Source organism: Pteropus medius, unplaced genomic scaffold (genome assembly GCF_902729225.1).
Source record: "Pteropus medius unplaced genomic scaffold, Ma_sr-lr_union100, whole genome shotgun sequence".
Lineage (NCBI taxonomy): Eukaryota > Metazoa > Chordata > Mammalia > Chiroptera > Pteropodidae > Pteropus > Pteropus medius.
Window position 1 is genome coordinate 2,858,111 of NW_024349227.1, and position 25,051 is coordinate 2,883,161.

Consider the following 25,051-nt stretch of genomic DNA (forward strand, 5'->3'; position numbering starts at 1 on the left):
TTTCCTTTTAAGTAGCTCACAGGCTGTGAGTGGGTGTGGCTGATGCTACAGCCAAAACCCACCAGTAGAAACATCGCTGTCAACCACACTGCCTTAGGCCTGCTCACATGAGCTCTCAGCTAACAGTCACACCCTCATTTCCTCTCCCATCACTGGATGTCATTCCTGAAAAACCGAGGTGGGGCTGGAGAATTCTCCAAAAAAGCCCAGAGCACTTAAGTGACCTATTGGAAGCAGAAGCAAGAACAGGGACCAAACCCAGTCACTCAATGCCAAGCTCCTTCCAGGTCAGGGAAGGCAAGTTCTGGCTCATGCTTTACCTTGGTCAAGCTGCCACTTCATACCAGCTAAAGTTTCTGTGTGGGTGTGGTGGATAGAGAGAACTAGATCCCAGACTGAGCCTCTCCTGCCTGTTTATCAAGTGGCCTGCTCAATTTCAGTGGCAGCTGGTGGCTTATCTGTGTGACCAAATGGTGATGGCATCCTTGGGCCACAGCTTCTACAAGCAAGTAGAGCATAATCACCCAGTGTGTCTCTTTCCATCAACTAGAAACTTCCCAGCAGTGGCTCTTAAAGCATCTGCTCCCAGGGGAGGAAAGCAGGGCAGGAGGAACAAACACGGTGAGGTGGTTGCCACTCCACACCTGCCACTCTGCCTTATTTTGCCAGGACTCTTGTTGCAGATATCAAGCAAATCCCAGAACTGGCCCTGAGAGGGCAACCTATCATGCAGAAAAGATGGCGCACTCCCCCACCCCCAACCCTGCCCTGGCCTCTGCAGGCCCTTTGGTGGAGAGTTGCTTCAGGCTACGGCCTCTGGGCCTTTCTGTTACTGGGAGATAATGGACTATAATGATTTTATAAATGTACTGAGCCAAAGGTTAGCAGGGAAAAGGTGGGCAAGTTTGTACCAGGATCTGTGGAGAAGGAAGAGAAAAAATTAAAATTTGGTGAACACCAACTATGGGCCAGGCCCTTGGGAATGTATCATCCTTATTCATGCATTAACCTCATTTTCCAGGGAAAATTGAGTCTTGGAGGTTAAATAATTACTCCATGGTCACACTGCTGACCAGACAGACTTGAATCCAGTTCCGCTGACTCTCCCAAATCTGTGTTCTTATAGACTACCGTGCTGCTGGGATTGGGAGGCTAGCTGAGTGACTGAGGACACAGGACAGTGCTAAAGAGAAAGGCACCAGAAAAGATTCAGGATTTGGTAAACTCTGAACCCTGGGGCTGAAAACCCAGTGGAAATTTGCATTCTCTTTTCCCAGTGACAGAGGCCCTTGGCGTTCTAGTTCCTCATCCCAGTAAGTGGATGTTCTAGTGTTAGGGAGTCTCCTTTCACCTGCTCCCCTCACAGGGCTGAGTGTCAGAGGTACAGACAGGAAACACACAGGGGTCTAGGGCCATACTTTTTAGACTTCTCCACATTGAGGGGACTGTTCTTAATGTCCCCCATCATAGTCAACTGTGAGAGTTGAGTAAAGATCAAAGGCACACCCAGAGGGTTACCCCAACATATTTCAGTGGCCCTTTCTCCAAAGCCTAGACTATTGCCCTTTCTCCTCTCACCATGGGAAGCCTAGGAGTGCAGAAGAGACCAAAGCAAAATCCACTCAGAAATGTCTTGTTTGAACACTTACTATGTGTTAGGCACGGTTACAGGTGCCTGCGATACGTTAGTGAACGAAAAGATTAAGCTCTTTGCCCTCATGGAGCATACATTCCAGCAGAATCAGAGTGATCTACTATGTGTGTGTGTATGTGTGTGTGTGTGATGTGATGCACGCCGCGCGCACACACACACACACACACACACACACACACACACACACACTGGTTAGTAGAAAGGGCATGGGTTTTGGTGTCAGACAGGCTTGGGTCAAATAATCAACTCTAATCAAACAGATGACCTCTGTCTGGGCAAGCTACTTAACTTGTTGAATGTTGGCTTTCTTATCTGTAAAATGGAGACAATAACATGTTGTAAGGATGCTGTAGAGATTAAAGAAATGTATATAAAATGCCTGGTACGAGCAGTGTTCAAAATGGTAACCTTATTTTTCCGGGTCTGCCTGAACCCACAGATTCTAGGATAACTTGTGTGGTCTCCTATTTCAGGAAATTATCTCCATGATATCCTAGAGATAGTCTGGTGGGGCGAAGAGCATACTTGGATTTGAATCCACCTAAGGTCAAGGAATTTCCTCTCTAGAAACATCTACTCCCACCCTAGGCCCTGCTGAAGAGATAGGCCTAGGTGGTCATTTTGACTAGTCTCCATTCCCCTCTAGCAGGCCGCTGACAATTAGGAGTGGTGGATGTCAGGCCTAAGCTGGGATCCACATCTCCTGGCATCTGAACTGAGAGACTGAGTTAGTTAGTTTACACTGGAGAGGTAGGTGGGAAGGTCACATAGACTCGGAGACTAAACCTGCTACTCAGTTAGCCACAGCGGACGCTGTGCATGGGGACAAGGGAGCAGAGAAGCGCTGGGGAGGAGGCACAGCCACATAGGAGGTATGCTTCCCACCGCTAAGTTCTGTGAAATTTCTCTGTAACCTTCTAGTAAAGCCCCCTCTTACTTTTGCTTCTTGAGTGGGTTTCTGTTCTAACAATAAGATGATCTCTAAGACAAATCCTGTACCTGTCTCAGGAGGTGGTTGTTGTGACATAATTTGAAATCAGCTGGCATATAGTCGACATTCAATAAATGCTGTCGAATCTCTCCCTGTACTTGTCAACCAGTCAGTCACTGAGCAATGGAAAGAGGAAATCCATATATGGGCCGGACTCGGGTAGGACCTCAGCTTTATGTTTCATGAACATCTTTATTCATCTGTAAAATGAAGACAATACTAGTATCGACTTTATTGTTTGCTGGGAATGTTAAACGAGAAATCCAAGTTTAATACCTAGCACATAATTAATGAATGTTAGCTTGGACTATTACTTGTATTGTTGTTATTAATTATTTAAGATGCAACAAGTATTGTTTTAGGTTTTGATTTAGTAGAGGAGGGAAGACACAGTAAGAGCAGGATCTGGAGCGGACCGTGAGAGAACAGAGAAGGCTGTGCTGGGGAGTGAGACCATGGGGCTGGGCAGTGGAAAGAAGAGGCTGAAACGAGAAGGGGGCATTCAGAATTCATGCAGTGCTCTCACCTACCATATCTCATTCGTCCATCACGACACTCTATAAGGTGGATAAAGGAAGGTAATATTACATATGCTTTACAGAAGGGAAAATTGAGGCTCAATAAAGGTATGTATGATATGTACCGCACAGTTCTAAATATACTCATATCCTGTAATACTGTCCTGCCTCTGGAAAGCAGGATGAAGGGGCTGAAACGAGGAGTAAGGATTGGAGGAGAAATTGGAGGGCTTCTCTGCAAGTTTATCTTTTCATTCCAAGGTTCTATTCAAATCCCTTCTGGGTATCCCAGCAGACTCAGAGGCCCCAGATCATAAGCGGGGGCGGGGTGGGGGGTGCAAAGTCAGAGGACACTGGAATGCCAGCCCAAGGATAAGATATACCAGGCTGGATAAACATGCAGCTTTAGCAGCGGGTCCTGGCCCAGGAGAAGCCTTCCTCTGGCAAAGGACAAGGGCAAGTCCTTCATCATCAGGCCACTGTCTCTTTGGGAACACAGGGGCTGCCCTGCAATGGTTTTTAAAGCCCCTCCCAGCTCAACTGTGTATGGAGTCTAGGCCTTATCTTTCTGAAGTCAGGGGTTAAAGGTATTTTCCAGGGGCACAAATGCAAGTTCTCTGGAACACGGCTAATAATCAGGGCTTGCTGTGTACCCCCAGACTCAGGACACTTGTTCTTGAGCTAAAAGTAGGTGATTCTTAGCCACATTCTGCCTCCTGGACACTGCTTCTCCCAGTTCCTAACATAGAGCCTAGCATACGGTCTGTGCCCACTTCAATGTTAGCTGAATGAACAAATGAACAAATAAATGACAGACTGGCTCTGGCAATAAAATAGGCCTGTGCTGTCTGTCATATTACAGCGGCCACGCCCCACTGACTCTTAGCCCCCAAATCAGAGCTCCTCGGTCAGCTGCCAAGGAAGAAGAGTTGGTCGAGCACTTCCCCTCTACCCTTCCTCTGACCTTTCAGAATGGCCACATCCTGAGAAAAGGGCAGGGACAGGGATCCCCAGTCAGGAGGAAGGCTCTGCCCACCCCTTCCCTGGACTTCTGCTCCATCTCAGTTACCCTGTTTCTCCCAGCTCAGGGCCCTTGTCTGGGAGGGGCTGTGGAAGGACTAAGAGAAGAGACACAGCTCTGTTAGGAGCTGCACAGCGATGAAGGTGGTGCCAGGACTGCTTCTCCTTTGCATTTCCTCTAGTGCTAATGACCTTAATTGCTAATAATAGCAGCAACAATAACAGTCATGGCACAGCACTTTTATGGTTTCTAGCATCTTTCTTCCAAAGTGCTTCTAGCATATGACCTCACCATTCCACACATAGAGAAACTGGAGACTGAGGAGGTTTGGCGTTGATCTGGGTTACACAGTGATGCATTGATGGGGTCAGGGGCCCACTCACAGCCCTGTAGAGTGGGAATGGGGCTCCAGCTCTGGCTTGGCCTCAAACTAGGCTGTTGTCCTTGGGCAAGTCTCTAGGTTTCAGTTTTCTCATGTGTGAGAGAGGGAAACTGGACCATTTCTCCAACTCTGTTCATTTCAAATGCTCTGGCTCAATAGAATGAGCTACCTCCCAGCTCAAAGCCTGGCGACTGACCTCTCCTATACCAAGGTCAGAAAGCCCCTGGAAGTTTGGATGACAGCTGTGCCTGTCCTAGTATCCTAACAGATGCCATAGGAGTGTTCCCCATAAAGAAGGCTGTGGTACAGATGGCGGGGAGAAAACATCAAGAAATCATCCTAATGGTCCGTGAGCACCAGGAGAGCAGATAGGCAGTAAGCTGCTGCTGAGGCCAGATGCCATCCTGCCCATGACACTGGTGCTGGCTCAGACAAAGGCTGGAGGCAGTCCAGCAGGGAGTTGGTGGTAGTGGTGGTGGTGGTGGGGAGACAGCTTCCCTCACCTGCCAGAGCATCTGACTCTCCATGATGCTCAGTGTCCTCAGCCAGGTGCAGCGGCTCCTCCCAACCCACCCTCCTCCCCCATCCTCTCCATCAAATCTGTGCTTTCTTCTCACTCATATCCTATTTGGCAATCACCCCCTCCAAGGATAATTTCCAGGTGAACCTTGCCAAATTCTGGTCTCCACATTCCCACTAATACCCCATTTAGCTTCTAGCATCACTAGGTCATGTATCTCTGTGCCAGATGAGGCTTCAAGTGTGTATCCCTGCTCTTGTCTGCCACTAGATAGGGAAAAAAATAGGGTGGATATTTCCTACTTCCACCTTTCTTAGTTTCCTCCATCCTCAGCTCCTAAGATATGAAGCAGGGCATTTAGGGCACAGGAATAGTGGACTATAGATGGACAGCATTCTTCTCTCTATCCACAGGCAGCTGCCCTGGCCAGTTACCAGAAAAGCCAGAGTCTGGACAAGGACTTGGCCAACATGTCTACCTCCAGGGCCAAAAGTCTGGATTGAGAGGGAAGGCAGACTGGCCTAGCAGCTGGTGCTTCTACCCAAATTTCTCCAAACCAAACCCATAGATAAGATGAAAACTTCATCTCTCTATCCCACAGCATTGACTGTGGTCCCTTATTTCTAATGCCTAATCATATAAATATTAGGTCGAACTATATTGTCTTGTTGCTCAAAAGTGGTTGCATATTGGCAATTTCATATGGTTGGACTTAGTCACTCTTTGGGGGATTATGTTCCCTTGGAGAAAGTAAACTCCCTGAAGGCTTAGCTCTCTTTATCTCTAGCCAATCTTTCCCAGTTTCTGGCTTAGGACATTGCAGAGTCATGGCCTTGGAAGCTCAGAGCAGAGTAGGTACTTCTTAATTGAACTTCCTGGCCAGTGAGATGGGGAATCTTAGAACATGTTCTACCCTAAAACTTCAAGGGTAGCTATCTACAAGGCAGATCCTTTCAGGTCTCCTTACCTCTGGTCATCCTGGATAGAAGGATGGTACTTAGCTAAAGGCTGTTACATTATACTAAACTGTATGATAAAAAGAGTTTGGTTTGGCCTTGAGAGTTTTGCTTGGTTGTGGAAAAAGGAGTCTTGAATCAGAAATGCCTGTTTGTCCAAGCTTTTCTTCATTTTACAGTGGAGGAGACGAAGGCCCAGAGACACCACCTGCCTAGGTCAAAGTCTCACAGCAGCCCAGATCACCAGTTTTCTGACTCCCAGTCTTGTGCTCTTTGGCAGTCCTGGCAGCACAGGAGAACAAATTCTTCCCTGTCTACTTCCTTCCAACTTCTTGGTTCCCACTTTTTCAGACTCCCTAGCAAGACAGAGGGGAATTGACTAAAGGATCAATGGCTGTCTCCTACATGAAAAGAGCCTGAGTCACACTAGGGCAGGCCCCAGGGTTTCCAGGGAGAAGAGAGAAAGAAATCTGCTCTCTCTCTAGAGCTAGGACCAGGCTGGGAATGCGGGGGTGGACAGCATAGTGATTTGGGTCACTGACAGTGCAGCTGGCATGCTGTTCCTGCCAAGGCAGGGCTGGGGGGACACTAAAAGGCCTTTCTTAGCCCAGGCTTGAAAGCTCAGGGCAGGCACAGCCAGGTTCTCTCTGAACCACCTAATGATAGAATTCAGAAGGGGTATATCTGGGCTGTTGGTGGATTCCTTGCCAGACCCCACCTCAAAAGGTAGGTGGGTGATCCTGGAAGCCCTAAGCATCCTCAGCATCCTCAGCTGGCCCATGGCATTGAGGAGAAAAGTTTGCTCCCACCTGTTGTGGGATGGGGCAGGAGTCGGCCAGTTGGCCCACCCATGGTATCCAGCCGCTTCCCACCTGGAAGGAAGAGCCTGGTGTTGACAGCAGTGAAGGTGAGAAGGAAGACTCCCTGAGGGAAGTTGCAGGTCAGGAGAGCCCTTGTGTGCACCAGGTAGGGACCAGGGAGCTCAGCTGCTCAGGAGTTTAGGAGGTGAGTGTGAGGAGTCCAGGAATCTAGGGGTCCTTTCTGGCTTTGACTTCTTTCCCCAATTTAGCATTAGAAAAAATCTCAAACCTGAAACACTGGACAAAAAAAATAGTACAATAAATGACTCTGACCCTTCACTTAGGTTCACCAATGTTAGCATTTTATACACCCTCTCTTGATGTGTTTATGTATTTATACACATATGCACATTTTTTTTTCTTTGCGGGACCATTTGAAAATCACTTGCAGACACTTTGACCCTAAATACTTTTGCATAATCTCTGAGAATAAGGATATTCTCCTACAAAACCACCATCATTAGCATTATCACGCCTTAAAAAATTAACAATAATTACATATCACCTAATATCTACATTGAAAATTTCCCAATTGTCCTAGGGTGTCCTTTTTTTTTAAACCCAAGATCTAACTAAGGTTTATGCATTTCATTTGGCTACAATATCTTTTTAGTTTCTTTAAATCTAGACTAGTTTCCGCGTTCCCACCCTTCTCTCCAGCACACAATTTTTATGTGTTTTTATGACATCCAATCTTCTAAAGTCTCAACTGTTGTGTAGAATGGTTCACATTCTAGATTTGTCCTTTGTCTCCTCATGATTAGATTCAGGACCAAAATTTTTGACAGGAGCAGAGGTGATGTGGTTGGGATTCTTAGAGCACACCAGCAGGAGCTAACGCTGGGCGGCCCTGCGAAGGCTGCCTGGTTACTTGGTTCAGGGGGACACTGACGACTCTCTCCACTGTAGGGACAGGTTTATCCCTTTTATAAGGAATAAGTAACAATCCATGAGGTGATAAAATGAGACCGACCTTTCACCCAGTGGTTTTAGCACCCATTAGTAAGCTTAACCTGAATCGACTATTATACTGGGGGCCGCAAGCTGGTAAATTTAAAGTTCTGTCATCGCTTCCACATTTCATTAACTGGTATTTATGTGTCAAGAGTTCGCCTGCCCGCCCCTCCGCCCCTCCCCTGCCCGCCTTTTAATTGTCAGAATAGATTCATAGAATCTATTCTTTTCATAGAATCTATTCTTCGTGTCTTACACTGTAGCACTATTATTCTTTTTGATGCACAGTGGGTCCCAAATTTGCCCCATGGGAGCCCCTCTAAGCTAACTCCTGTGTCCCTTTGTCATGAGCATGCTCTAGCTTTCTGGCGGAACATGACTCGCTTGTAGTTTCCCAGTCTCAGAAGCGGTATCAGACATTTCTCCAAGGAGAAATTTTATTTTAGTGGGAAATGGTACTTAGAAATGAAAACCCGGGCATGAGGTGTGTTCAATGCTACTGTTTAGCACTGCTTCTAGACCCTTCCAGTGGACAGACCTAAGAGATATATAGAGAATCACAGGGTTCTTCCTCACCTTTCCCCATTCTATATTTCTGTCTCTCTTCCATAGTGAAACCCTGATTTCCAGAAATGTCAACATAGTTACTCATTTGATCCCTACAAAAAATTAAAAAGTTTCCAATTTATGACACCAATACCATGATCAATAATAACACACCTACAAAGTAAAGTTCAAGATATTTTTGTAATTCTTTTTAGCCTTAGAATATACATTCAACTAAGGATAGAGAGTCAAGGCATTAAACTAAAAAATTACTTGAATTAATTCTTTTCTTTGTACAGTGATCAAACTGATATAGTTAGGCTCATCGTTTCTGTTGTGGTCAGCTTTAGGCTTTGCTTTTTTCTTTCTTTTGGATCTAATTTAATTTGTGAATGTATAAAATATTTACCTGGTTAAAAAATCAAAACTGTCTGGAAAGGTATAATCAGTAAAGTTTCACTCTCATTCTTATCTCTTCTACCCTGTTCCCACTCGCCCCCTATAGGTAACCATCTTAATTAATTTCTGGTTTTTCCTTCTTCTGTGTATACGTGTGTATATATCTCCACAAAAAATATTCTTATTTCTCCTGCTTCCTCAATGCAAAGGTGATATATATACAACATGCACTCTTTTGCATCTTGCTTCTTTCATTTAATAACATATCCTAGAAATGGCGTCATATCAGTTCATAGAGCTCCTACTCATTGTTTCTGGCTGCATAGTACTCCCTTATGTGGATGTACTTTTGTTCATTCAACCGGTCTATTAAGGATGGGCATTGGGTAGTTTCTAGTGATTTCCTTTCCTATTACAAATATGCCTCTGAGAATCACCTTGTGCACATGTCTTTTCGTATTTGTGAATATGCATTTTCTGGATAAATCAAGAAATAGGACTGCTGGGTAAATGCATATGTTGTTTTTGTTAAATATTTCTAACTTCTTCTCTTAGAGTTGTACTAGTTTGTACTTCCAGCATTGATTTTGCAATTTAAGTAGATCTTGCTATGAGATGTTCTGAGCTGAGAGTTTCTCAGACCTTCCCGAGAGTCCTTAACTTCCCCACCAGTAACACACTACCCAAAGCTCCCTCTGCCCTAGAGATCTGGCAGGAAGGCAAGAGCAAAGGGGTCTCACTGATTCCATCCCAGTTCATCTTTCCGAATCGTCTCAGAGATTTCTGTACTTTACTCAGGAAACCAGAGCAGTGAGAAGTGATGAGGCTGAAGACTTTAGCCAGAGAGTAACTAGAGTGAGCAGAGGCAAAAGAGAACAGGGGACCCTCACCTGTGATACCTATGTTCTCACCTCCCTTTTCTCTCCTTTGGCCTCTCCACTATCCCTGCTAACACAAATTGCCTCACATAGCTCCTCCCCTGACTGGGAGCTCTTGGCTGTGGTTCTTACTAGATTGTACCTGGTTTTCCTCTTCGGCCCATGTTCATGTAGACTAAACACAGAGGACTGGCTTAGAGTGGAGGCAGAAGTCGAAAATTTTTAACATGTGCAGAGGAAATAAGTCAGTGGAACAAGAATGGCTCATACAAAGGAAAGAGGAAAGAGGAGACAAAGAGAGATGCTGGGAGAGGAAGCCGTGTACAAAATATTCCACACAAGCCTCTTGGACTCCAGCCCCAGGACCTGCTTTACTGCTATGACCCGTTCTACAGAAAGGGAAAAGGGGCAGGAAAAGGATGCCATCCCAGTTTGAGGGGGCCCAGCTGTTCTACTTCTTTGTGGCCCAGAGGTTTTGCCTCTCTCATCCTCCTCTCCTTCTCACACCTACCCAACCAAGTATCAAGTGGGGTTGAAAGGAACCTATGCATGTCTGAGGAGCAGGAAGTGATGAGAAGGGAGTCCTGTCTAAGGGGTAGGTTTAGGGAAAGAGGTCAGAGAGTGAGAAGAATTCCTCCAGGGAAGACTGTGATGCCTAGGCTAAAGCATCCCTCGTCAAGGTCAAATCAAATGCTTGGGTCGACTTAAGGCAAACATGTTTCTTAAGGCCCTGGAAACCAAGAACAAAGACCTTCTTCTCCCCACACCAAAGCTTGGTGGATCTGAAATGCCCTAGATGTATAGGGCTTATCCATGTCTTTGGGTGCTGGGTGTAAGGCCAGGAGCATAGAAAAAAATAGAAAAGGGCCCATGAGAAAAAAAATAGAAAAGAGGTTGCTGAGAGAGGCTAAATTCTTGAATAAGAGGCAGTTTCTAGTGGAATGCTTGAATTACTGACAGGTAGAGGCTGGGTCAGTGCTGGGCCTGGCAGTCAGGGGCTCTTCTTCCTGTCAAGACCCTCCAGAGTCTGCGAGAGTGGGGAAGAGTAGGGCTCCTCAATACCCGTGAGCGGGGGACTTCAACCTTCCCCCACACCACCGTACTTCTTCCAGCAGGACGCCTTGGGCAAACTCGTAACTGCTCTACTGCCCCTCACTGGGCCCTCCTATTTTGACTTTCTTTTGACACCCAAAGACCACAGAAATCTGACAAATCTCACTCAGCCACTACTGCCTCTACACTGTGGGAGCATCGGCCTAGATGTTGATTTCCAGGCTTCCCCGCGCAAAATACCGCTTCCTTCTTCCAACAAACATTGACCAAGCGCCTTTTAACGTCTCAGTCACTGTGCTAGGGGCGGGTAATCTCAGAGGTTAAGAGAGCTGTGCTCCTTCGACTTGACCTTGAATTCAGCCCGGGACTCGGAAGTGGACACTGGAAGGGGAAAGGACTGAGGGTCTCTCCTCAGCTCAGAGCACCTTCTGCACCCAGCGCTCAGGTCAAGGCAGAGCCGGGGGAGGAGCCGAGGCTCGAGGTGAAAAGGCGGCGCGCGCGAGCGCAGAGCCGCCAAGGGAGGGGCCCCGGGTTCGCTGCGGTCCGGATCCAGTCTCGCTGCTACCGACCCCACAGCTCAAGGCCACCGGAGCAAGAGCCTCGGTGCGCGCTAACCAGAATCTATCTCCAGTCACAACACCGAAAATAGGAAGGTGGGCTGCAGGAATCGGTCGGATTATGCGCCCCCAAAAGGAAGGGCGCGGGGGTAGGGGTGGGGGTGGGCGGGGAGCAGCGTGATTTACGGGGTGTACCTCGGCAAGATGGTGGCAGGGGGATGGCGCCCTTGTGCAGACGCGGGTTCTCCCCCTCCCCTTCTTACAGAACAGGGCAGGATCCTATCTTGGGTCCCCTAGCCCACTGAGGAGGCCTCATTCCTTGCTCGACGATAACAGTGAGGGAGGGAAGAACCGTCTAGCCTTGGGGTGCAATCAGGTCAACCATCCGACATCCCAAAATAAAAACTGGTTCCTGTTGCTTCTCCGGCCCCCATTTGCTCCTCCAAGTCATTTCCTTCCTTCTTTCCAGTTTCTAAGCCCTGGCTTTTACCGCTTCTCCAACCAAACTAGCTAGGGCAGAGGGCAGGTGCTTCCTCTCCCCCTGGCCTAACCCCTACAGATGTGTCAGCTTCAGGTCCAGGGCCACCACCCTGAGCCATCAAGGGAACGCCAGAGCCGCCACCTCTTTCTGCTCTCCTCCTCTTAAACTTTCCCCTACCCCGTCCCTCCTGACCCCTAGGCTCCTCTCCATGGCCTGTCCCAGCCTAGGAGGACACTGGTCTCTTCCCTTCTTCCATGTAAAGAGGGCCCAGAGGTGAGGGGGCTGGAGAGGGACCTCCACATGGGAAGGCCAGACGGAGCAGCTCTGGGGAGGGGCTCGCGGAGGGAGGGTAGGATCTTAAGAGGGGGAGAATTGCCACTCAGGGAAGGATGTGGAGCTGTAGAATGGGATTTACTCCCCACTCCCACCCCGCGGCGTCAGTTGAGGGTCTGACTATTTTTTCATCTGACATTCCCCCTACCAGGCCAGCTGGCGCCGACTTTGCTTCTGCAAGTTATTGTAAGTCCAACAGGAATGCCCAGGAGGGAGGTGCCCACTCTCTCCCAGGATGTGGCTGGCCCCTCCTGCATCCTCCACACCCAGCTGAAGAAGAGCACTGGATCCTTCAGTGAGATGGACTTTCCCAGGGGAGGATGCCAGCCAGCCTCCTCCGCCCCAAGAGCAAGCCAAGTTTGTGAGTGAGCATGTGTGTGAACGGAGGGCAGGAGGGACAATCCAGCCTTAATTTCTACCTCTTCAGCCCCAGGCCACTGAAAGACTCTCCCAAGGATGCCTGCAACCAGCCTCCACCGACAGACACTCACCAGCCTCAGAGTCAACAGCTTGGAAACTGCAAACTTTCCAACTTCACTCCTTCTTCCCTTTGGGACCAGAGCTACATGGGGCGGTGCCCTCAGGGACACTCATACAGTTGGTTCTCCAAGCTCCGCACACACAGACAACAGTGGTACAGGGAACTCCCAGCTTTTTCCACAGCTAATTATAGACGTGAAAGTCTGAGGATGTTTTGTAAGTGGCAGAGAGAAACTGCTGAGGTTTTTCTACAAAGCCAAAGAAATCGAATTTGTGCACTCTCTTTCCTCACCCCCCCAACTTCTCCTAGCTCCTACTTCACGCACCCCCAGTGAGCCCTTCTCCCAGTTCCCACTGCAGCCACTCCTCGTTGAAGATTTCCTGCTCCGCTTCCCCCCACCCCCATCTCTCTCTTTGGGGCTTTCGAGAAAGGGAACAGACACGGAAAATATTTTTGCAACAGTTTTCCACTTGGAGTCTCATTCCCAAGCCAAGGGGGTGGGGGAGGGCAGGGACGGACGAGGGTGGGGCGGGGGAGGGAAGAAATGCTTTTCTCAAAAGCTCAATTTGGGTGTGAAAAAGACAGCCCAAAGCCCCTACCCCCATGGCCCAGGAATGACAAAAACTAGGGAAAGGAGAAGTCACTTGTCTGATTATATGGTTTCTCAGATCTGAGTCTAGGCAAGAAATACAGTATTTGACAAATCTGTGCACACGCACACACACACCCCCAAACCCAGTCGCAAGAAATATGCCAGGAAGAGGAAATTCAGGGACTTTTAGAAGCCATTGAGAAGAAAGTTTGCAAATCCCGAGGCAATTCATTCTGTCCGAGCCTACCTCTCTTTCTAGCAAAGATCCAGCCTTCTCCAAGCAGGACTCTCCGTCCAGGTTTCCATGGACAGGGTAGGGTGGGGGTGACCACCCACGGGTCTCCCCAGTGTGGCAGCCACTTTAGAGATGCTGCCTTTGCTCTCTCGCCTTTCCAGCCACCGCCGGGGAGTGGGCCGGGTCTCCTCCCCCCGGCCCTCCCAATGAGAAGGACCTTTCAGGTTCCTGGAAGAAAATAATGCAGGGCTGCCGGGCGGGTGTCCCGGTCTTGCTTTCTTCGTAAGGATGCTTCTCCAGGAAGTTCGTGCCTCCCCTCTCAACCCCCAGCTCTGAATGGTCTCAACAGCAGAGCTTTCTTAAGAAAATGCTTGTCATGGCAACAGCTCCAGCCAAGTCCGCCAGACTCTAGCTCAACAGCTCTCCCCAGCAGTGCGGGAGGAGAAAGGGGAGGAGCGAAAGCTGGAAGGGAGGTGGGACTTGGCGAGAGGCCAGACTAGCACTCCTCTGTTAAGGTGGCCCGATTGCGCTCTGCTGCGGCTTCCTGGCTCTTAAGGGGGAATGGGGAAAGGGAGGAGGAGGAATCCTTTCTTCTCTCCGGTTTCTTCCACACCCTTGCTCTCACTTGTTGAAAGGAAAGTAGGGTAGGGGTGGAGGTGGGGAGTGGATGTGGGTGGCGGTATTCAACCGTTGCTGGGTGGAGGGAAAAAAGGAAGCTTCTGCAGGCAGTTGGCTTCCTGCAGGTCTTATGGGCCTCTCAACCTCTTGCTCACTTACACCCAGGACCCAGAAACCCAAGTCGTCTGTGGCAACTTGTACCATCCACTCTCACCCTCAGGCCTGTCTGTCTGAATAGGGGGCTCACTGGAGAAGGAGAAGGAACCACTTGGGGTACACATACACATACCCAGCTTTTCTTATACACACACCTTAGTACACAGACCTCATCAAGACTTCACACACACAGTCCAGGGTCACCTTTTGCTCCCTCTTGCCTCTGTACCCCACAGAGGCCCATCCACAGTGCATAAGAGCTGCCTACTTTTGAGTCCTACTGTGTGTGGGCTGTCACTAAAGCTTTGTATATAGTTTCCTTTCTAATGTTCATGGCAATCTGGATAGTTACTTCTTATTATCTTCATTTCAGAGTTGAGGAAATTTAGGATCAGTGACTTGCCCAAGGTTAATAACAGAGCTAGGATGCAAGGCCAAATCAGCTGGACGCCAGGGCTCCTGCACTTGTATCATACTCTGGCACACATTTCCACTTTAATTTGCTCACACTCAGACACCATGCACACTTATACACAGCCTATAAATTGTTAATCACACCCCTGCAGCCACATACCTAGCACATTGTGCAACAGTGCCACCCATAGATTTTGTCTAGAACCTTGTGGCTTTCAAGTACAAACATGTACCATAACTGGTTCACACACCATGTCTTCATTGACTGAGCTATTCCCACACCCACCCACCTCAGCACACAGAAGCATATACATGTGCTTATGGAGGCAGGTTAGAGTTGTAAACTATGCTGTAAAGGTGACCCACCACAACTTCACAGGTTTGGGAAGAGGCCTCTTTGATCCTCCCATCCTAACCGGACACTTCACACAAGGGTTGTCCTTTGCCCCAAGATGAAGAACCACATGCACGCTGAGAAACAGAATCATGAATTAGATCCTGGGCTCTGGATCTCCCCTGCGCATAAGCACCTTTGCCAATTTCCTAACATCTGGGTCCTTTCTTTCCTCTCTTTATTTTCCTATCCTACTATTTCTCAACAACTCATCCACATTCTATTTCTGAGCTAGGGGAAAGTAAACAGACAAAAGTGAAGTAACTTTTTTAGAGTGGTTGGGCTGGACTCAGAACTCGGAGTTCTCCGATGTGATGCTAGAGATTGCCTGCTGCCATCTATCTTGGGAATGGAGTCCAAAATAAGCCCCTGCCTGTCCTTGTGTCTCTTCTCTCCAGCCCAGTCCAGCTGATGGAAGGTAGCAGGGCTGGGGAGGGGAGTTTAAGGCCACCCTCTGTGGAAACCATTCGTGGATTGTTTTCCAGGCAGTTCCCGGTAGTTCTTTCTTCCTAGGGATTGAGGGTCTCACCCTCCTTACAGTAGGTGAACACCAAAGGTGAGATTTTTTTTTTCTCATTCACTCTCTGTCCCTCTCCAAACTTCTCTGGTTTCTCCTACCCCGCTTTCCAGGGCATTTCAGTGGAAGAACTGATGGCAGGGGTAGAGCTGGTACCTCGTTAGAATTTGGAAGATCCTACCAAAATGTCAGCTTCAGGAGCCCAGATCATTGTTGGAGAAAATAGAGATGAGTGGAAAGGAATCAACTGGACAGGGCTTCAGATTTAATGGCTTGTCAGGCTCCCTGCCGGATTGTAACAATTTGACATTTTAAGCCCAATGAGTGTCAGTTGCATCTTTATCATGAAAAAGCCAGTCTTTGACATGGTGCTTTAAATGTATTAAAGTATATTTTCAGCTTGTCTGTAGTGGCTGTGTGGGGAGGCATTGCCCACACAGTTTGGTAAACTTGTCTTCTGGGAGTAACAATTTAGGCCAGATGTGTGGTCCCATTAAAGGAGAAGTCTGCTTTGGCTGGCTGGCATGTGGACCTGGAAATGATGCCTGGTTAGTATTTAAAGGCAAGATCCACTCCGCAAACTCCTTGGGTTCCGGGGAGGTGGGTTCTGCAGGGGAGGTACTGCCAAAAGAGGCTCTGATGTCTGCCCCACCTCTGGCTGGCTGGGATTCAGGGCAGGCCAGGAGTATGACTTCTGTGGGAACCTGAAGGTAGGTCTTCTCTTCTCTCAAAGCACACTGCTCCCCCATCCCTTGTTGGGGTTGTGGGATGAGAAGAGATGCATCCCCTACCCCATTTCAACTCCCAGCCACCATAAAGACAGGAGAGAAGGATGAGATAGGTACATCAAGGTGACTCCAGGGGCGGCCACAGCCTGATCTCTATAGCTGAGTTCACCATTGAAGCCTGTGTTTTCAGGAAACCCAGAAGCCTCAGTGCCTTGCTTCTTCTAGCAGCAGGCTTGAGGTCTAAATGGATAAAAATAAATCTCCCCATAAAAATAACTGCTGAATGTGGGAAAGTAGAGTTGTGCCCTTTCTCCCTACCATGGCAAGAGGTAGGGCACTTCGTCCACCGCCAAAATTCCTGGTTGGGCTGTTGCCAGGGGCTGGCTGCCCCAGGGGCTTCATAGCCCCTTTTCCCTTCTTAACCCACCTGCCTTCTTGACTTCACAGCTTCCCTGCTTCTTTAGCTCTAGACTAGCTCCTCCTAGCTGGGTGTCATGGCCTCCTCAGAGCAGGTCAGTCTTGGCATGGCTTTCATCACTGTGGACCCTGTCTCCACCCCATCTCTTGCCTGAAGAAAATGCAGTCAGCCTTGTCTCTCCCTTCAGTGTTGGACAGAATATGTTCCTTTGGCCTCTTGAGCGCTCCACCTTGAGTTTCCCAAAGCACCCTTGCCGTTTCTCCCCACTTCCTTTGAATGCAAACTGCATCTCTGCCCAGTCTGTCTAGAACAGCAACTGCCTACCCACACCTGGAACCAGTGCTTTAAGATGGCCTTTCTCCTCACTGTTAAGAAGGGAACTGTCATTTTATTAGCGGTTCCACCCCAGTTACATCCTTTCCAGGGATTTTTAAACTTAAGACCAAAGTCCCTCTAGCAGTGGACACTGAGGAATGCGGCTCAGGAAATATCAGGGGCCATATTCCCTGCCTCATGGAAGAAGCCTGCCAGTAGGAAAGAGTAAAGCTTACATTCAGAGAGAGGCAGAGAAGAAAACTGAAGAGAGTCCTGGCAGCATTCAAGTTAACTGTACGCCATATCCTACGGTACTCTTGCTGTTCCTGCAATGAGTTAGTTACGTGACTCATTATGTATGCATGCATACGCTAGATTGTTGGTTGTTTTTTTTGTTTTTTGTTTTTTGTTTTTTTGTCGTATGTCCTAAGGAATATAGAAATATAGAAAGCAATATAGAAGCTCTTTGAGCTGTTACCTACCATTTGGGTTCACTCATGTCAGTGAACTTTATTCATTGCTGAATACCCACTATTCAATTCAGTACACATTTCTTGAATGTCTACTGTTTCAGCATCCACTGGGCCCAAGTAAGGTAGACAAAGATAATAAAACTTATAGTTTAGTGAAAGAAAAAGATACACTCATAGCATAAATAACCACAATAGAAGGTGTTATAGTTATTCCTTTAAACATATTTATTGAGTGCTTACTATGTACTACTTGGTAGTACATGTTAAAAGATGAAATATGAAAATACATCCATGGAAATTCCAGGAATGACTCCTTCTGACAGGAATGTTAGAAGGCTTTAAAAAGGGGATGATATTTGGAGATACATGGAAAATCTCGAAGAGTAAACTTTAAACTGTTTTGGATGGGGGTGGAACAGTGAGAATAATGACATGATTGAAGGTGCGGAGGGAGAAAAACAGAGTAAAGCCTGGACAGATAGATTGGGACTGAACTCTTGAGGGTCCGGAGTGGCTTCATCAGGTCTGTGGTTAGTGAGCTGGCTGTGGCAGCTGTGTGTAGGGTGACAGATAGGGAACCTAGGTGGCAGGCAGGGAAAATCTGGGCCCAGGGCAATGCGGGGAAATTTTATAGTTATATATGTGTGGATGAAAAATGCGCTATGTAATGATCTTAACTGAAAGTAACCTTAGAGGGTGATCTGATCATAAATTCCTAACTGGGCAGGTCATGGTGGGTAATCACGCCTCAGGCCTGTAACTTCCCTAGTAAAAGATTATCTTTGCCTTATGCAAGCCCTGTTCATTGTTTTTGTGCATCTAGGTTAATAAACCCTTGAAAAGCTGTCTTTTTAGATCCCTTGGAGAGGTAACCACCCTCAGGAGAGAACATAGTGTTGTTCACTACCCTCTAATCCAATCATAGAGATTTCCTTGCCGTGCTTTCTGCCACCTTCATATAATCTTCCTGATGTTCCCGCCTTAATTTCTTTTGTATTAAAGAAACTGCAAACTGTCCCATTGGGAAGCATTCTTTTGTTTGTTTGTTTGTTTTTGTTTGTTTGTTTGGTTTTGGCTGTTGAGATCTTGCTTCTAGGCATGTCCTCTGTTTGGCTCAAATAAACCCTAATACATAAAATTTTCCTACAGGTTTAGACATTCTTACCTTAACATATGACACAGTCCCTGTCTTTTAGAAGCCTCTATATAGTTGTGGAGACACATTAAAAAAAAAGAGACAACAAAACAAAGTGTGCGACTAAGTCTAAAGCTGGATGAAAAATCCAATGACTGTAGTGAAAGGGAAGCTGGAGATGGGCTGGAGCTTTTGAAGAAGGCTTTTTATAGTCGATGGAACTCCAGCTGGACTTTGACATTTTTCCAAGTGTCTCATTTGTCATTCCTCTACAGAGCAGGCCTGGTGATGGCTGAAGGCAGTGTGGGCAAGAGACATTTATCCAAGCAACATCTACCCTCATGACCTTTGTCTGTTCTTAAACATAACTCAGGGCAAAGCTACCGATGAAGTGGAAGCTGGTTCTAGGAAGACTGAGCTTGGGAAACTAATTTAGCTGCAAGCTGGTCCACAAGAGTGCCAGTTAAGGGGCTGGGGGTAAAAGTGTTAGACGGAGATATCAAGGCAGAAACCCATGGAATTGGCTCAGCAAGATGATAGGAGATACAAGAAGGCTACAACTAGTTAGCCATGGTTCACCCTCCCAGACAAGCTCATAAATAGTCAAACAACTAACTCTGAAGTCTTTGCTTTAGAAACTAGATAGGGAGGACTGTGCTCCTAGAAGACAATAGTGACTTCAGCTGGGAGGGTCCAAGGAAGATAAGGATGGATGGTTCTAGCTTAATTAGTATGAGAGATAAACAGATTGAAGCAGCTGTCTTGGCAGCAATAGCAGCAGCAAAACCAGCAATTTTTCCACTGTAGGAACCTTGCTGGGCCCTCCACAGGAGGCTTAGTTTCTGGCTCACACCCTTGCTGAGTGTGGGTGGTCATCTATACTCAACAAGCAACAATTTCATTTTTCTCACTTCCTGCGATTTCTGTGGAGAGGACTGGATGGACAGCCTTTACTAAGGTCATTAGAAAGCATGTCAGAATCTGCAAGGGTGCGATGCATAATTAAATCAAAGGATGCTTTCTCTGCTGTCTTGGAGGAGTGGTCTCAGAGGATCACTGGTCTGTCACCACAGAAGTCTTTTTGGCTCAACTTTGGTTTGTTGGATTTTTGGTGTTTTGTCGTGTTGTTGGTTTCATGCTCTGATTCTGACGATAATGAGGTTTAGAAGGAGTGCCGAGTTCCGTTCTACTCTTCCATCTCAGGCAGGCCTCCTGTCAGAGGGGGTTAAGGAGAGAAGGCATCTGAACTGGGCAGTAAGAGTTTGATTCCATGGGAAAACCCTGTGTGCTGGGCTGTACGCTCCTGCAGGAAGGAGTTGTCTCATCCTCATCTTTGCATTCCTTGTGACTTTGCATGTCAGTGTCATCTGGGGCGCACTGGTAGGTGGAGTACAGAATCTGATGTGGGAAAGCAGACCCAGAGGAGGTGAGACTGGAAGCATTTTTAGCCCTAGGTCCTTTGATGATATGCAGGACCAGTTTGATTTACTAGGGAGCATAGCTTGCTGTTCCAATTTCACTCTGGTTCAATTATTTTGGAAACTGCAGTAGTTTGGTTTTAATTTCACTTTGAACTCATTAACTAGTTTTTTTTTCTTAAACTCAAGTTTTGTTCATGATTTGTTTTTCTAACAAAATATTTGCTTCTCATTTATTTCAATGTACAGCAAATTAGTGCCATTTAAAAATAGTTTTTGAAAACAAGACCCTTACATATGCTGCCTACAAGAGATTCACTTTGATCAAAAGACACACGCAGATTGAAAGTAAAGGGATGGAAAAAGATATTTCATGAAAATGGAAACAATGAAAAAAAATCTGGGGTAGCAATACTTATACCAGACAAAGTAGACTTTAGAGCAAAGGCTATAACAAGACAAAGAAGGACCCAGTAATCTTACTTCTGGTTATTTATCTGAAGAATCCAAAATACCACTTTGAAGGGACATGCATATCCATATGTTCATCGCAGCATTATTTACAATAGCGAAGATATGGAGGCAACTTGGGTGTCCATCAGTGGATGAATGGATAAAGAAGAGGTACATATGTACAATGAAATATTACTTAGCCATAAAAATTTTTTGAAAGAAAGAAATCTTGCCATGTGCAACAACATGAATAGACCTAGAGGGTATTGTGCTGAGTGGACTAAGTCAGACAGAGAAAGACAAATGCCATATGGTTTCTCTTGCATGTGAAATCAAAAGAACAAAGTAAACAGAGCAAGAAAAAAAATGACGTAGATGATAGAGGCTTTGTTCATCCCTTTTGCGACTGAATCAAAGTTGTGACAGAAACATGGAACAAATAGCAAGGAAAGTCGCCTGGAATCTAGATGAACAAGCCCTACAACTAGGAAGAGAAATAAAAAATCACCCAGCTACAGGAGGAGGTAAAACGGGGGTGAGGATGCAAGGCTGCCCGGTCCCCAACACAGTGGCTGAGTGGGAGCTACAGCAGCAGCAGCCAGCAGCTGCAGACGCCTCTTAAGGGGATTGTGTCCAGGAGCAGACTTTCACGGTGACAGACCTACTCGCTCTGAGCGCCAGTGCCGGGTTGGTTGTGCAGGGTCGCCAGGGACTTACAGGGGACACTGAGTTGTCAGGGTGAGGACAGGAGGTGAGGATCTCTCCCAGACATAAGTGCTGACAGTATACATTGTTCCTCTGTTAAGCCCTCCCCGCTTCCAGCATTTGGACACAGCACCGCCATAGCTGAGACGTCATCAAACTGGGTAACAGAGGTCGCTCCGCCTAGAGGATTCCCTGAAACTCCGCCTCCCCCAACTCATGGCCCCACCCAAGCTATATCCAGTTGTGTCTTTGGTGAGTCCCATGCTCCTTGCTGAGCAGCACCAAGACTCACACTGATGGCCACTGACCTTGGTTTCTGGTGTGGTTTCTTGGGGCAACTATAAGCATAGCATCTGTGGATTGCTTGCTGAATCTTAACAAGTGGCCCTGTAGGGGCACTGGCAGGGGCTAAACTTGGCCTGCAGCCGAACCCCTCTCAGGATTGTGCTACTGGACACCTATTACACAAAGCAGCACTAATAGGACTGAGAGACTTAGGAGTTTTGTTTAGTACATGGAAACAGACACAGAAAGGCAGCCAAAATGGGAAGACAAAGAAGTGGAAACCATATAAGAGAACAGAACAGAGATCCAGAAAAAAAGGAGTCAAACAATCTAACAGATGCAGAGTTCAAAACACTGGTTATAAAGATGCTCAAAGAACTTATGGGAAGTATAGATGAATTCAGTGAGAATTTTAACAAAGAGATTAAAAAAACACATAAAAATAGAAATGGAAATTATAAACGGGAACTAGTCAGAAATGAAGAACACATTATCTGAGATGAAGGGTATATTAGAGGGAATCAACAGAGTGGATAAAGAAGAGGATCAAACAGCTGATACAGAGGATGGGGAAGCCAAGGACACTCAATCAGAATGGCAAGAAAAAAGAAGCCAAGACTATAATAATAATTTAGGGAGCCTATGGGACACCATTAAATGTAAAACCATCCATGTCATTGGGGTACCTGAAGGAAAACAAAAAGTTAAAGAGCTATTTGAAGAAGTAATGTTAGAAAACTTTCTTAACCTGGTGAAGGAAATAGACATACAAGTCCCAAGAAAGAGGAACCCAAAGAGTCCCACACCAAGACACATCATAAATAAAATGCCAAAGGTTAAATACAAAAAGAGAATCTTAAAAGTAGCAAGAGAAAAGCAATTAGTTACCTACAAGGGAGCTCCCATAAGACTGGCAGCTGATTTCTCAAAAGAAACTATGCAGGACAGAATGGTTTGGCACAAAATATTAAATATGATGAAAACCCTGGATTTACAACCAAGAATACTTTATCCAGCAAAGCTATCATTTAGAGTCGAAGAACAGATAAAGAGCTTCCCAGACAAAAATAAGCTAAAAGAATTTATCACCACCAAGCCAGTATTACGGGAAATATTAGAAGGACTTCTTTAGAAAGAAAAAAACAATGTCTCAAAAACAGGAATAAAGAATGATAACAACTACATTTCTATCAACAAGTACCTCAAATGAAAAAGAATTAAGTGCTCCAACCAAAAGATAGAGTGGCTTGAATAGATAAGAAAGCAAGACCCCTACATGTGCTGCCTACAAGGGACTCACTTCAGATTAAAAGGCACACGCAGACTAAAAGGAAGTGGGTGGAAAAAGATATTGCCTTGATGGACCTAGAGGGTATTGCACTGAATGAAATGAGTCAGGTAGAGAAAAACAAATATCACATGATTTCATGTACATGTGGAATCTAAAGAACAAAATAAACAACAACAACAAAAGCAGTAATAAACTCATAGATACAGAAAATATTTTGAAGGCTACAGGATGGGAGCAGTTGGGGGAGACGGGAAAAAAAGGCAAAAAGATTAAGACATACAAATGGATAGTTGCATAGACATGGAGATGTAGAGTGTAGCATGGGGAAGATGGTTAATAATGTTGTAATAAATATGTAAAAAGAAAAAGGGGTACTAGATTTAGTGGTGTGGTTGCTTTCAAGTTATGTGGATCTCCGATCACTAGGCTGTATAACTGAAACTGATATATTGTATGCCAAATGTAATTGAAAAAAAATTCATTGAATTGTACAATGTAAATATGAGCAACTAATTGTCTATTATATTGCAATTAAGCTGGGGGAAAAATGTAAAAAAAAATTTTAAAAAGAGCAAAGTAAACAAACAGAAACAAACTCATAGATACAGAGAACATTTTGAGGGTTGCCAGATGGAAAGGGTGTGAGGGTCATTCTTCTGAAAGAGATTAAGAAATGCAAATTGGTAGTTACAAAATAGTCATGGGGACGTAAAGTATACCATAAGGAATTTAGTCAATAATATGTAACAACTATGTATGGTGTCAGATGGGTACTAGATTTATCAGGGTGATCACTTTGTAAGTTATATAAATGTCTAATCATTATGTTGTACACCTGAAACTAATATTATATTACATTATATTATGTTATATGCCCACTATAAGAAAAAAATTAATCATTTAAAAAAAGAAGAAAACAGTTTTTGATTAATGGTTGTGCTCAGTAAAGCTGAAGAAGTGATGTGGAAACAAGTGATGACTTTTAAATTTAATTGTCAATGCTAATGAGAGTGTCAGCAATGCCTTAAGTGCTCATTAAGTTTCAAATAATATCAAAGAAAAGCCAATTGGAAGGATCCTTCATGGCCCCCATGTTGAACAAGAATAGTTTACAACCTGTCCCATCTAACAGGTCCTCTGTTCCAGAGTCTTTAATAATTCTGCTGTGTTTGCAGCTTGCAAAGTGTTTTTTGGTGTAGATTATTCAATTTGATCCTTGTAATAGTCCTATATGGGAGAAAGTCTAGGACATGAGTTATTATTCACATTTTACAGCTGGGAAGACTGAGGCTCAGACGATTGACTGAATTGCTTGAGATCACATAGCAGGGAATATAACAGAGGTCCTTTAAAGCTGGCCCATGGCTCTTATCCGCTCCCTTGAGGAGACAGATCTTCTCACCCTCCACACCTCAGGCCGGTTCTTCAGGCCTCAGGATCCATGGACGTGGGGAGTACTGGGAGACATGGGAGACTTGGGGAGTACTGGGGAGAGCAGCCCTGGCTGGAAGGGGTGGTGGGAAGGGAGGGCAGCAGTGAACTTACTTCTATTCTAGAATTGAATTCTAGCCCTTCTGGTTCTCGGACACTGCTACTGGATTCCAGCGCCCCCCTCCCCTGCCCTCACCTTCAGACCTGGGGAGGACCAGAGGAGGTGGGCCCTCACAGAAACCCGGAGTGGAATTTACTTAGCAGGGGAGGCTCAGGCTGTTTCCTCTGGGATCTAGCCACCTGCAGACTCTCCCATTATTTAAGCAGCTCCTTAGCCCCATCTTCACGACCCCTTCCAAATACATAGCGAACAGAAGGCTTCCCACTGGGGCCTGAGCCAGTGCTCAGGCTGGACACTTACCTTTCAGTCATCTAACCAATTAATATGTATGGAGCCCCAGTGTACACTGAATAATGCTCAAGCCACTTAACATGCACGATCTCTCTTCACTCTGGCAGTCCTCGGAAGTAGGTGTTAGTACTCTAATTTCGTGGGAAATGAAGCTCAGAGATGGCGCCGGCTCCACTCAGTCTGACTCTGGCCCCGTGCCCTGGCCCCTTGGTGCTCCTTGAACAGACATATGAGACTGGGCTCTGTCCAGACCCAACCCAGAGTGGCCAGGCAGGGACGAAAGAGCGATGTTTTAAATGTCTAGCTCCTCTGTGTGTCCATTTCAGCTTAACTTCCAGAAGACAGGAACTGAGAATGGTGAATTTCTGCGCCCGCTGCAAAGGCTCTTAGTGAAGGGAGAAGGAGAATGGAAGAGGGTAACCATTTAACCTGAAAAGTGGAGAGAGCAAAAGTGAAGGGAAGGGTTGTGAGAGCTGG

At 46.3% G+C, this 25,051-nt stretch overlaps 1 protein-coding gene and 1 long non-coding RNA gene across 4 annotated transcripts in view; one reads left to right on the forward strand and one right to left on the reverse strand.

The window, feature by feature from the left end:
• The window catches only part of ATP2B4 (ATPase plasma membrane Ca2+ transporting 4), an 84,866-nt gene extending 71,017 nt beyond the window's left edge, over window positions 1-13,849 (reverse strand). For 2 of the 3 annotated variants that reach the window (XM_039881865.1, XM_039881864.1), the window contains exon 1: window positions 13,424-13,848. The gene's annotated coding sequence lies outside the window, so the exon portion shown is untranslated. Of the gene's footprint in view, window positions 1-13,423 lie in introns of all 3 variants that reach the window. The other variant, XM_039881868.1, reaches the window with a different exon arrangement.
• On the forward strand, window positions 11,210-13,048 carry LOC120617986 (uncharacterized). The gene is made up of 2 exons (XR_005657120.1): window positions 11,210-11,385; window positions 12,255-13,048. It is a non-coding gene; the product is annotated as an uncharacterized LOC120617986 (long non-coding RNA).
• Window positions 13,850-25,051: the final 11,202 nt, after the last annotated feature.